Consider the following 13,937-nt stretch of genomic DNA (forward strand, 5'->3'; position numbering starts at 1 on the left):
GACCTTAAGGGAAGATAAACTTCCTGCAAAGCTCTGAGTTAGGTGTGTGTACAGCTTGATGTGGGGTCCTAGGCTGCTGACGGGCTGTTTGGGGGAGGTGAGGTATGCACAGTAGTGTGGGTAAAGATCTCGGGCTGCCAGGTGCATTATTAGAAGAGGGTGGGTGCATAGCCCAAACTAAGTAGAGGCAAGGTGGCTACTCCCTCTGCTTGCCTGCCGCAGAGAATCATGGGATCGAGCACACCAGTGTACAATTAATTCCAAGAAATGAAACATCCCTGATATGTTTGAGATCCTCTGTGTACCACGCACTAGAACCCATGTCCAGCTATGATTTCTACCTTCTGATTCTCACTCATTAAACACAGGACGATAGGGAGCAGAGGATGTTCTAAGCCTGTGGCTGAGCAGCCGCTGCTCTCTCGCATGATAGAGGTTGACCAACCTTTTCACAGGGATCGCCTAAAACCATCAAAAAATACAGATATTGACACTACAATTTATAAAGCAAAATGACAGTTATGAAGTAGCAGTGAAAATAACTTTATGGTTGGGGGTCACCACAACATGAGGAACTGTGTTAAAGGTTGGAGCATTGGGAAGCTTGAGAACTGCTGCTCTAGGTAGTGCTTGGCACAGCCCCTCAGCAGACTTTTTCTACCTAGTGAGTGTGAGCTCCTGAGTCCCCTCTGCCTGAATCCGCCCCCCTTGTTCCTGTGTTAACCTTATGAAGCTGTTCCATGTCCCCTTTCAGGAGTGCCCATTCCTACCCTGTAAATTCTGGGCCATCCCTCCCTGGTTAGGAAATTCCTTCTCCAAGTTTAAGATTTATGTTTCTTCCTTACGACATCTTGCATGTACAAAGAGGTTTTTGAAAGCGTTTTAACATACTCAAATGTATCATCTTTATTTATGGTTTGGTTTTGGTGTGGGGTTAAACAACTCTTTTCTTACTCTGAGATCCTAAAAGCATTCTCCTCCATTTCCTTCCAACACTTTTCAGGATACACACTTTTCTATCTAGCTCTAACCCATTTTAACACCACTTGATGTGGACACCTAGCTGGTTTTTTTTCCTCACTGACAGTGGGACAGCGGTTCCTTACAATGCTGCTCCCCCAGGCCCCGTTCTGCTTTTTGAGACAAGAGCTCACGAAGTAAACTGTGCTGACCTTGAACTCACAATCCTCTCAAGTGCTGGGATTATAGATCTGCACCACTGTGCCCACCCTTGATCTAATGTTGTTTCTAAAAGTCCCTTTTCCTTCCCTGACTTGAAATGTCTGTGCTCCACACATACTTTCAGAAATGAGTGAACCTGCTTCTGGAATCTTCTCTGTTTCTCCCTGGACTAATATCACACATGCTCCTGACTGCAGATGATCTAGGCTCACACAGTGCAGGAGTTGAGCCCCAGGCATTAAACTTCCTCTCCAAAGCTGTCCCAGGGTTATTGGTTCCTTGATAAGAAACCATTCAAACCATACACTGCATAAAATTAAGAAATTTAGAACTCAGATCCACAAGTCCACCAAAATTGTGTTATCTCTCCATTTATTGAGGACTTCAAGAATGGTTTAAGTTTCACACAAAAGCATTTCTCACATCATCAGAGGAATGTATTCCAAGGCACCTTCACATTTTTGGATAGCTATTTTAATGTGTTTCCTAAACTGTATTTTTCCAAGAGTCCTTAACCAGTGACTAGAACTTGACGTACTTGTTAATAGTGTATTCTCAGAATGGCATTTAAATTCCCATATTATGGCATTAAATTCCCATTATGGCATTTCTTGACTCATCAGTTGTTTTAAAGATTTAATTTTTTTCCAAGTAGATTTCACTGTCACTACAGGTGTCTACCAGTGGGGGATGTTCCAGAACATCGTCTGCTAGAATCTTTGCAGCATCTGGAAAATTGTTTTGTGGGCTGCTGTGTGATCTGTCAGTGAGAGTCAGCACACTCCAGGGAGCCCCTGCCTCTGCCTTCCCAGGCTGGAATTACAGACAGTCACCACACCCACGTGGCATTTATATGGGTTTTTGGGGATCGGATCTCTAGTCCTCACCGTGTAGGCAAGTGCTCAGCCACTGAACCATCTCCTAAACCCTGAAGCATATTCTTTACAGAGGTTAGAGGTCTTTCTCTAAAAATCGTGTTTGCTTACTGTGACGATCAGGTCTTTTATGACCTTTCTTTTTGTTTTTAGCACTCTCAAATTACTGAAAGAGATGTGTTAAATTCTTGCTCTGTAACTGTGGAATTGTCCATTGACCTTTGAAATTCTGTCCATATTTTGCTTTGTGTAATTTTGTAACTTACAGAGATCTGCCTCCTAAGTGCTGGGAGCATACATACATACATACATACATACATACATACATACATACTTGCACAAAGGCATCACCTATCCCTAGGTTAGCCTCAAACTCACCTCTGAGAACAACCCTTAAATACTGATCCTCCTGCCTCCACCTCCTCTGAGAACTGAGATTACAGGAGTCATTTCAGTGCAAGAGTATTATTGCTTTTAGATAATTGCCTTCATCACATGTTTTAATAAGCAGGACTGCTTTCATAAATTCTAAAACCAATAGCTGTTACCATCCTGCTCTATACTCCCCCAGAGTGCCTGCAATCTGTCCCATCTCACATACTGTGTGCCTGCAATGGCTGGCTTGTCTTCCTCTCCATGCCCAGGACTCCTCTTGGGCCCCTGCTGGTTATCGAGGCTGAGGCTCCCAGATCCTCAGCCCTGGCAACTGCTCTCGCCCATCTTGTGCCAGCAGCCCACAGTCAGCTCAGACTAGAACCTAATTCTTCCCTCATTTTCAGCCCTCACACATCACTTTCTTGCTGAACAACTGTGTGTGTGAGAAAGACTTTATTCAGCATTTCTAGAAACTTCCAAAACGTATCTGTCATGATTCACAGTGTTGACAAGAAAAGTACCTGCTCCATGTGACTTCACAGCAATTCCCTCCCACCCCCAGATGCACCAAGGTATACGTTTGCACCCCCAGATGCACCAAGGTATACGTTTTCACTTCTCTTACTCTTTCTGCCTCTAAATAGCCCCACATCCCGAATATGAAGCTGTTTCTAAGGAAGGCAGTTCCACGTGAAGCATTTCCAGGGTACCTTGGGGCCACATGAAAACATAGAGAGCATTTCCCTGGATGTTTCTGGAGTGGGGAAGCCCCTGCTCCACACACCAGAGGAGAGTTCATGGGTGGATCCTTGCTCTCCCAGGAAGGAACAGGAAAAGTGAACACACGATTTCTTGCCCTTTGGACCCCACTAGCTGTCATCTTCACGTCTTCCTACTTTGTTACGAAGAAAAACATCGTCAGCAAGCCACTGTGGTGCCACCTTCAAGAGCAGAGGCTCATTAACCTTGGGTAAAACCCCGGGCTAGCCTGTTCCCTTCACTGCCTATGCTGAAACTCTGGGGGGTTTTGTTTGTTTTGTTTTGTTTTTCTCTCAGAAAGCATACCACGGAGGCCTGTTTAAAATCTTACTAAGTTTTTAAGGCTGCTGTTTCAGGATCTGGTCAGTTTGGAGGTCAGGAGAGAAAATTCTAGAACATAAGAAATTCTCACCCACCCTTCTCAACCCTCCTCATGGTGCTGAGGGGTTGGACGTGGAAAGGAGACCATTTCAGTTCAGTTAAGGCTTTGCTCAGTATCACGGAAGGAGCCCTGGGGCACAGTAGAAGCTTTCTAGTGTGGATAAGGCTTGTTCCCAATTCGCAGTTTCTCTCCTGAGCGCTGAAGAAGCGGGCTGGTGGGCAGCTCTACAAAAAAAAGAAAATCAGTAAGCCATGGTTTGGGGGAGTAGGGAAAGAATCAGGAGAAAAAGGAACTGAGAGTAAGGTTTGCCCTTTAAGCAAAAGTCCAGCAGGAAGGGAGAGCGTGTGGGTGGTCGTCAGATGCTGAGCTCATCACAAACATGTAACTGGGCTTGAGGCTGCCAGGGAGCAGCTTCTCCAAGAGCTGCTGCTGGTCTACTGCAGGGGGAACCCCCGAGGGTTAATCCCCTGAGATCTTGACCCTCCTTTCCCTAGTCTCAAGGATGAGGAAGTCTTACAAAAGAGAGGTTCCCTTTCGCCCCAAGTTTGCCTCCTGAGGCTGCTCCTCCGAGATAGGAAGAATACTGAAGTCAGCCCAGCCAACAAAAGTACCAGAGCAGCTTCCACAGGCCAAGGACCTCCACAAATGCTCCACCACTCACACTGCTCAGTAGCTCTAACCCCCGGATGTCCACGGGCCTTGAGAAGAGGAGGCTGAAAGGGAAGCCGGAGTGTGGGCATGTAAGCCACGGCTTTTAGCCAAATTTCCCCACTAGGTTTTTCCCTCAGAGCTAATTCTTAGTCACCCTGTACTTTCCAACAAGGGGCTTATTTATCAACTGATTGGGCCAAATAAATGAATAGAAATAACTTTTATTTTCAGTATCTTTCTTTCTCTTTTCCTAAGAAACTAATAACATTTTAAAAACACTGCTGGCCATTGTCTGAGGAGGAAAGTAGTGCTGGGATGATTCCAGGCTTGGATATGTGGTCATCCTCATGATCCCACCGGGCCAGCCACACACAAACTCAAGGCAGAGAAACTGGTCCCAGGCCCGACTCCAGGCCTGAGGGATGGAAAGCTTGCCCTTGTTTAACTTCTCTACCAACTCACACAGTCCTCTAAAATCAGGGGAAGAAACCCTTCACTGGGTGAGTATTTGTGAATGCTCACCCTGTGCTGGGACCCCTGCTCACATGCTCATTGAACTTGCTTGCCCCTCTCTCTCGAATTTTCTGGGCCTGAATCACAGCCCCAGCTTCCTCTTTCACTCAAGTCTGTTCAAATGCCACTTTCCCAGAAGTGTCTTTTAAAAAGAAAAGATTTATTTTAGTATGGGGGAAGGGGGTAGGGGGTGGGGGGGGTAGGGGAGGGCAGAGGGCGTGCCTTCAGAGGTTTCAGAAGGTGGAGCTACACTGACTCCCTGGAGCTGGTGTTACAGGTAACTGTGCACCTGGTGATGTGGGTCCCCTGGAAGCACTCTTGACTGCTGAGCTGTCTCTCCAGCCCCAGAAGTGACTTCCATAAGTGAGATGTGAAGCGAGGTGCATTGGACCCCTCAGTTCTCATCTCTCACACGTTAGTCTGCTTGTGTGTACTCTGTCTCCACCAGCATTCACAGCTTCTTTCTCACTTCGCCCGGTTTCAGACCCTAGAACAGCACCAGGCACACGGAGAATGCTCAAGGACGGTAGAAAGTGAGCAAAGCAGCCTGTGAGATGCTGTTGGAGCCGTCCACAGTCTCATATCCATCCTTCCGTGTTTCCACACTGTTAATGTCACCTGAAAAGTTGGGGGGCAATCGACGGAACATCCAATCACATTTGAGAAGGTGCCTTAAACCCAGCCCCGTGCTGGCTAATTCACTGATAGGACTCCCAGAAGGCACTGAAGACTGTTGTAGTTATGGTTCTAGTTTCTCAGGATGAAGGGCTACGGATTAAAGGGCACGTGGAAGGAAGGTTGAATAGTACAGAGTCCGGGGGAAGAGAGAACATGGAACTCCGAGTATCCTCTACCTGTGGAGCCATGGGTGACATTGTCCCTCCTAGCCATGAGGTGTGACAATATGTCTAAAATATCACCAACCAGAGAAACACTCAAACCTTGGAATTCCATATTTTGATGGGGGTTAAATCACATCCTGCTCACTTATTGACCTTAGTTTTAAGTCTCTTCAAAAATGTAACCAATACTACCATCCTACCAAAATCTTTCATCAAAACCAAATTGTTACTCTGTCCAGTGGCCGAATCTCCAGACAGACACTTCTACCCACCATGAGATTCCAAGGATCTACTAATCATCAGCAGGTACACAAAGGCCAAGGCAAGCCTCTCTCCACTGTACACATGCCTTCTAGTTTCCCAGTGCCCAGCAGTTGTGGGCGGAAATGTTCTCCCTGTGCCTGACCTCGGGTTTGGTCATATGACTTGTTGATCATAGAAGCAGGCAGAAATCAACGTGTGCTGACTCTGCTTTCTCTCTTGGAATGCTGCCATCGCCGTGGGAAGTATATTCTGTGTAGATCTCACTAGTCCAGGAAGAACAGGAGAAGCCTGGGAAGACAGTCACTCAGCCCCACCCCAAGCTGAGCCCAGCCTATAGCTGACCTTTAGTCATGAACTGAGCGCCCGAGTTAAATAAATGCCTTCTTCTGTCGAGTGCTAAGATCTGTGGATGGTTGCTAAGGTGCATTGTGTAGGGATAATTAACTGATAAAGGTAGCAACCCAACCTCTTGCGTATCAGAAGAGCTTATAGTCTTCTGTGAGTGTGTACTTTCGGTCATCCTTGAAGAAATGAACACAAATTGACTAGGTATGTTTGGAAGTGGGTGCTGTGGTTTAGACATGGGTTGAGGGTGTCTCCAGAGTGCTCCTGTGCTCACAGCTTGGTCCCCGGTATGGGGTCTAGTGGGAAGTGATTGGTTGACTGAAGACACTTTCCCAAGAAGAAACGAATGTGATGTTTCTAGGACCCTGAGTAATTCATTCTCAGGAGAGTTGTAAAGATGCATGTCTAGAGCAGGGCAGGATAGCTCATGCCTGTAAATCCTAATACTTGGGAGATTGAGACAGAAGGAGTCTAAGGCCAAGCTGGGCCTTGCAAACAAAGTAAAGAAAGCCAGACAACAAAGACAACAAAAAAGATGTGCCCAGGTCCCAGGATCAACCCCATATCCTGCTGCTTGCTTCATGATTTCACTTTCACAAGTGCTTCTGCCAGGATGTCACCTGTAGCAGAGTATTCTAAGGGGTGCTGCTTTTGTTTATGTTACATTTGTTGAACTCTGTGAAGCTGTGTTACTGTGCCTGTCTAAACAGTTGATGGTCTAATGAACTGGCCAATAGTGAGGCAGGAGAAAGGATAGGCGGGGCTGGCAGGCAGAGAGAACATATAGAGGGAGAAATCTGGAAAGGGGGAAAAGCAGCAGCCAGAGAAGGAGGAGGACTCCAGGGGCCAGCCACCCAACTCACACAGCAAGCCACGGAGTAAGAGTAAGATACGGAAGAGAACGGGAAAAGCCCAGAGGCAAAAGGTAGACAGGGTAAGTTAAGTTAAGGAAAGCTGGCTAGAAACTAATCCAAGCTAAGGGTGGGCATTCATAATTACGAATAAGCCTTCGTGTGTGATTTACTTGGGAGCTGAATGGCATCTCCCAACTCCACAAAGAGTAAAAACCCCCAACAACAATCACCTGTCATGTGGTGACCCAGCCAAAGGAGCCTGGACCAGAGGCCAAATCAAGGGGATTTCCCTAATCTTGGACTTTCTTGGTCTACAAAACTGTGAGTTTCAATAAACCTTTGCCCCCTTAACTAGCCTCAGTTGTTTCGTTACAGCAGTGGAAATGTGCCAACAAGACCAGGAAGGTATTATGAGCAAATAATGAAATTCAGCTGACAAGAAATGTGGCCTATGTAAGAAAAGAACAGTAGAAAGGATGGGGACCATGGGGAAGTAGAAGCCACGGCCACTGACAGGAACTGAACTCTAGCCAAGGGCAGGTAGCGTCTTCGTTAATGTCTGAATTAAAATGAGGACATGACTGCTCCTAGGTATGGCTGAGGAGATTTTATTGTAAGTATGAGGGAGAGAACAGCCAGAGGCCTCTAGAAGGGTCCAGACTGAAATGGCTCACCAGAGGAGAGAGAGGGGAGAGAATGAGAAAGGAAGAGAAGAGGAGACAAGCAGACCGAGAGAGGAAGCTGTGGACCAAGAGGCCAAGAGTAAGCTCATAGATCAAGAGGGTGTGTAGCCAAAATGGCTGTTATATAGGGATCCGAAGCTGAGAGAAGGGAAGCCCAGCTCCTGGGCTGGAGAGGTTTAGGGTAGGGGGCAGGGTCAGAGGTGCTGGGAGGAGCCACAGGTACTGAGTGATGCTGGGAAATTCGGCCAGCGTCTGCTTTGATGTATTAGTAGGCGCCTCAGTTTGCCATTTGTCCCAGGTTTCTTAGAAATTGAACAGCTGCCAGATCTTCCAAAGGTTTGTTAGGAGCAGCGGAAATTACAGATGTTTCTGTGAAAAATCTTAAACACGGCACTAGACAAGCACCCAAGCCTGTCAGTGAGCAACCTTTCCTTCATGTCATGATGTGCAAAATAGGATGACACGCAGCGTCTGTGGGATGAGAAGGAAAGCGTCCTCAGTGGCTCAGAACAGCCACGGCCTCATGTGGGGCTTTGCGTGAGCTTCATTTGAAAGTGAAAATGAGACTACGAGGAAATGGGCCATAATAAATGCATGCCAAAGAGATTTCCTCAGCTCTTGGCCCATGGCCATCTCCATCACGGCTTCATTGAGACACTTAAGGATTAGGAAATGACTCATTAACATTTTCCTTCCTTGAAATGTAGCATTCATGAAAATCCAGCACAGCACAAAAGCACCTGTCGTCATCATTTACAGACATCACTCTCAGTGGGATGGGGATGCTTCTGGAACGCCATAGTTCCCCAAGAACCTCACGGGAGGATGGCACTTAGCTAGGACAAAGTAAGACATGCTACCACTGCCCCACAGATCTCTCCCCACTAGAACGCAACCTCAGAGGCTGACCCTCTTCATGTTTGTGTGGTAACAAAGCTGGGTCTTGATGTGTGTGTGTGCAGGTGTGTGTGCATACAGGTGCATTATATACAGGTGTGTGTGTTTAGAGGTGTTTGGCACAGATGTGCGTGTGTGTGCATGTGTGTGTGTGTGTGTGTGTGTGCAGATGTGCATGTATGTGTGTTTATAGGTGTGTGTACATGTGTGTATATACAGGCTGTGTATGTGAGTGTGTGTGTGTATGTGAGTGTGTGTGTGTATGTGTGTGTATAGGGGTATGTGTGTGTGTACAGGGGTGTATGTGTGTGTGTGTGTAGGTGTGTGTAGGTGTGTGTGTCTGCATGTATGTGTATGGAAGTGTGTATATGTGCATGTGCAGATGTGTGTGGAACCTGGAGGTCTATGTCAGGTGTCTTTAATCACTCTCCACACTATCATCATCATCATCATCATCATCATAATTGCCATCATCATTATTATTAATTATTTGAGAGCATACTTCTTACCAACCTGGAACTCAGGGATTCAGACAGACTTCCTGGCCAGGGAGACCTGGGAATCCTCCTGGCTCTACCTTCCCAACACTGTGTAACAGATACACACTACCATGCCTAACTGCTTACCTGATGCTGGGGAACCAAACTCAGGTCCTCATCTTGGCATGGTGAGCACTCTACTAACTGAGGCATCTCCCCAGTCCCCAGAATTTGGTCTTTGAAACAGCAGTGACAGTAGCTTCCTGTCTGTAGATTTCGAAAAGTGTATCACCATCAGCGCCTTCTCTGTTTCCCTGAGCAGGCACAGCAGAGCTGGCAGTGAGTCCAAGGACCATCTTTTAGGCGTGTGTTTTCCAGTGTCTGGTCCTGATGTTAACTTTCCTCTTCTCTACACGTTCAAGAATCCTCGTGAGGTGAGGGAGTTTGTTCAGTGCCAGGTGTTTCTGGTCCCTCCTGTTCCTGATGCACGCAACCCTGAAGAGGCCATGTGTGTGATGGATGATGCAGAGAAAAGCCAGGAAGGCCTCCCCCGTTGTAGCATACCTGAGAGCACCAGTTGCCTGGAGGGACCACGAGGAGAGAAGGTTTGTCACTGATTCTGATAGCAGCGAGGCTGTCTTGGGCACAAAAATGCTTAAAGTCACTTAAGAGCCTCTTTTCAGGAATGTATCAACAGTGCCACGGACAGCACATTCTTCTAGGGCCAGAAAGAGGAGAGAAACCAGCATCACCTAAGACTCACCAAGCATGCACATCACACCATTCCATCCTCAGGATACCTCCAGTGGGATGTGTTACAGTGTCCACTTTCCAGTGCAAAGAAAGACATTAATGCTCAGATGTGCCTGACCTGGGAGAAAACATTAGATAAGGGTCATTAGTCTTGGTGAGTGAGTTCCCTGGTGGGACCTCACTTGGTCACTACACTAACAAGAAGATCCATGTCACTTAACTGTTGGGAGCATAGCATGAAGGTCCTTGTGCCCACAGATCTCCAGAGAAACTAGGAATGTTAAACACACAAGATTGTCTTTCCAACAGGAAAGGTGAAAAACCTGTTCTTTCCTTCAGAAAGCTGAAAACTGGAGATTAACAGCCTGGTGATCTGTATTAGCTGTTGAGCCAGGCCATATCAAGCTCCTACCACCAAAACAGTAGGTGGCTGGTAGTCTAAATGGTTCTTATGGCCAGAGGCTCCCCCAAGCTCCAACAACCAGGACCAGAGTGCCTAATAGCCCAAATGACCTCTACACCAGCCAGGTCAGACCCTTAGGCACTTAAGCTAGTACAAGTAGCCTGTCTCTAGAGCCCATCTTCTCGGATGAAATGACAGGTAGCCTGAGCTGAGTTTCAGTGTAATTATGCTTCTTTGTGCACCGGAGATTGTATTCCACCAGGAAACTTTTTTTCCCAAATTATACTGGCCTTAAATGCATTTGGAATAAATCGCCTGTCATTAGACTCCCTGAAGTCTGATGAAGTCAATCTGCCCTCACTCAGCTTCCTTAATTCCTTACACTATTGCTCGTGGTGTGTATGTATTTACACATGTTCATGGGAGGAGTCCTCGGGTGCATGTGTGTACAGTGTGGAAGACAACTTCAGGTATCATTCCTCGGGTCCTGCTCACCTTTTATTTGACACAGGATCTCTGGTCGGCTTGGATCTTTGATAAGCAGGCTAGACCAGCTGGCCAGTGAGCCCCCAGGGATCCACTTGTCTCCACCTCCCACCTCACGGGCACTGGGATCACAGGATCACACCACCACACTTGGTTTTTAACATAAGCTCTCAGGTCCAAACGCTAATCATCATGCGTATAAGGCAGGTGCTTTACCAATTGAGGCAGCTCATCAGAGCCCGACAAAACTTCTGTAGAACATTCTACAGATGTTCTTCAAGTAGCACACGTGAAAATCAACCAACTGAGAGGAAAGCCTTCAACTTTGTCTGTGGCCGCTCACACAATGGCTAAAACTCGTTGAGAAGATCAGCCCTGTCACTAAGTTAAAGACTGCCTTCCTGCAGCTGATGATGTAGCAGACTGTCCCTGAAGATCCAAACACCGTAGTGCGGTCAACTATCTACTTCTCCCAAGGTGGGATTGTGTGGGAACCCGAGTCCAGAAAGTTTATCTGTGGTGGCAGTCAGCCAGCTGGGAAAAAGAAACGGCAATCTGGGTGTACAACCAAGGTCACAGTGGCCCAAGCACCGTCAGCTGGCACAAGCTGGAATGGGTCAGCCAAGAAGTAGGGGAAGGAGGGCTGGGAGGCCAATGACCGGCCCCCGAGGCTCTGATGGTATCTAAGACTTGGGCAGAACAATCTTTGTGGTAGACAGTTTTCCTTCACTGCAGCAAATACCTCAAACAACCAACTTACAAAGAGGGAAGGTTTGTTTGGACACAGTTTTAGAGGACCTAATTCATGACCTGTTGAGCCCGATTCTTTGGAGTAGCACATCATCACAGGAGCACACGGCAGGCAGACAAAAGGCAGTGGCGTACTTCACAGGCAGGAAATAAGAGCAATGCAGCAGGCTCCCACATTTTCCTTCTGTCTCCAACAAGGACATGCACCCAACGGCTTGAAGACCTACCATTGAGGCCCATCTCTTAAAGGTTCCACCATCACTCAAGCTGAAGACCAACACACGGGCTATTGAGGGACACTCTGGGTACAAATTATAGCAGTCATGCTGTGGAAGGAAGCAAGGTCCTTCCGGGAGGAGCCCTCTAGAAAACTAGATCATGTTCAAGCAGGACCAGACTGGTCTTGCAGGGCCAGAGCCCTGCCCACCAGCATTCTCTGGGTCTCACTTGTGGCCAGGCTCACCTCCTGAGACCCTTAAGCTGGTTTTGAGAGGTCTTATTTGTCACAGAGCACCCTCAATGACCCATATCTTTTTAATTAACTTTGGTGTGGGTTTAAAATATGTGCTCTCTGTGACGTGGTCCTTCTTATTTGAGAACTCATGTTATCAAGCAATTCCCCAGCTGCTGCCTGTGTCTGAATGGAGACAAACTACATGACCAGTGTTTTCCATCCAAGGACCAACCCAGATGGTAGTGAGTGGTGGATGGACATGTGGCCTGTGGTGTGTTTCTGTACCTCTGTGTTGCTAGGAGACCTGGGCGTCTCTTGTAGGTGGGGATTCAGAGCTGGAGAGCCGCAAGCATCATCTCTCTTTCTTTACCAGAGGAACCTAGATCGTGAATGCTTCCTATCTCACCTCTGACACCAACTCCAATCCTAGCCCCATAGGCCTGTTTGTCCATCTTGGAAGCCAGTCCTAACAGTGAAAGCTGGTGGGACCTGCTCCTCCTCCACAGGATGGTCTCTTGGACATAATTTGGAACCAAGAAGGGCTTCCCTGTTTCCCACTCTCCTCATTAGTCAGTGTGAGGATGGTTGATGTGCCTTGAAAGGATGGATGTTACCTTCCAAATTACAGTTCTGCTGTGACTAACTAGCTTAACTGACCAAAGACTACAATCTTTAATTAATTACTAAATTACTTTTGAGGCAGGATCTTACTATGTGGCTCAGGCCAGCTTTGAAATCATGCCACACCTTTATATTTCTGGGATTATAGACACACATCACCATTTCTAGTCATAACCTCCATTTCTTAACAAGGACTTTAAGCTCCATGAAGGACACCTGTCGCTGCATACTGGGCCCATAAATCCATTCATTGCCCCATCCCCAGGATGCTCCAGTTTCCCTTGGGGTAAGTTTTATCCTTTCTTGCCTACAGTGCCCCTGGTGAGGTCGGACTCAGTTCAGAACCAAAGCCCCATTGAAGTCACTGATTCGGCCAGGTGCCATTCATCTGGTATCAGAGAGGCTTCAGCCTTTCATGGAGTAGACCACGTGGTGGACTGGCTCCATGGAAGCTGTAGTATGCAGTCAATTAGTCACAATAGGAAGCAGATGGAGCTGGGCCTGGGCTATGCCTTCAAGGCCTGCCCTCAGCGACCTATAGCTGCTAGTCAGGCCCCACCTTCTACCCGTGGCACACAGCCTTTCCAAATAGGAGCATTTCATTCAAATATTAAGCATTCAATTATTAACTGCTGGGGGGACATTGCAGATTCAAAACAAAATACCAGGCATCAGCATAGGGATGATTATTGAGAAAATGTAAGAACTGGGAAACATGAAATGGAATTACCATCTCTTTAAAAAAGTCACACCCGTGTTAAACATTCTACAAGGCTGATTAGAACTTCAGTGTTTGTGGAGAGTTGGAATGTTGCAAGTCCAGAACTAAATTATCTTGGGCTATCTCAGCCCCTTAAATAGCCATTCCTTACTCACTTCTGTGTGTGACTTACCATCCTTGTGACTAGCAGGTAAAAGTCCTTTTTGGATTGTATAGACAGAACCCTAAATGCTACCAACACAAAGGTTAAGAATGTTGTCAGGGCTAGAGTTCTGGCTCAGTAGAACACTAGCTGTTCTTCTAGAGGGCCCTCATGCTGGTTCACAACTATCCATAACTTCAGTTCCAGGGCCTTCAAAGGCCTTTTCAGACCTCTGCAAACACCAGGCACACACATGATGTCCATACATGCAGGTTGGCAAGATCGTTCATACACATAAAGTAAATTAATCTGAAAATAAGAATGTGGCCATCGGCTAGCATCTGAAGCAGAGACAACCCCCACCTCCCATTACTGTAACCGGCCAACGAACTTGAAAAGTGCCTTGATTTTTCTCTTTCTGCTTCTGTAGTAAACTCATGAAACTGCTACCACCTTGGAACACAGAGTTTGGGGTAAACTGAATCCATGTTTCCCAGGCCAATGTC

This window comes from Peromyscus californicus, unplaced genomic scaffold (genome assembly GCF_007827085.1).
Source record: "Peromyscus californicus insignis strain IS unplaced genomic scaffold, ASM782708v3 Scaffold_8__1_contigs__length_139910024, whole genome shotgun sequence".
In the NCBI taxonomy this organism is placed as follows: Eukaryota; Metazoa; Chordata; class Mammalia; order Rodentia; family Cricetidae; genus Peromyscus; species Peromyscus californicus.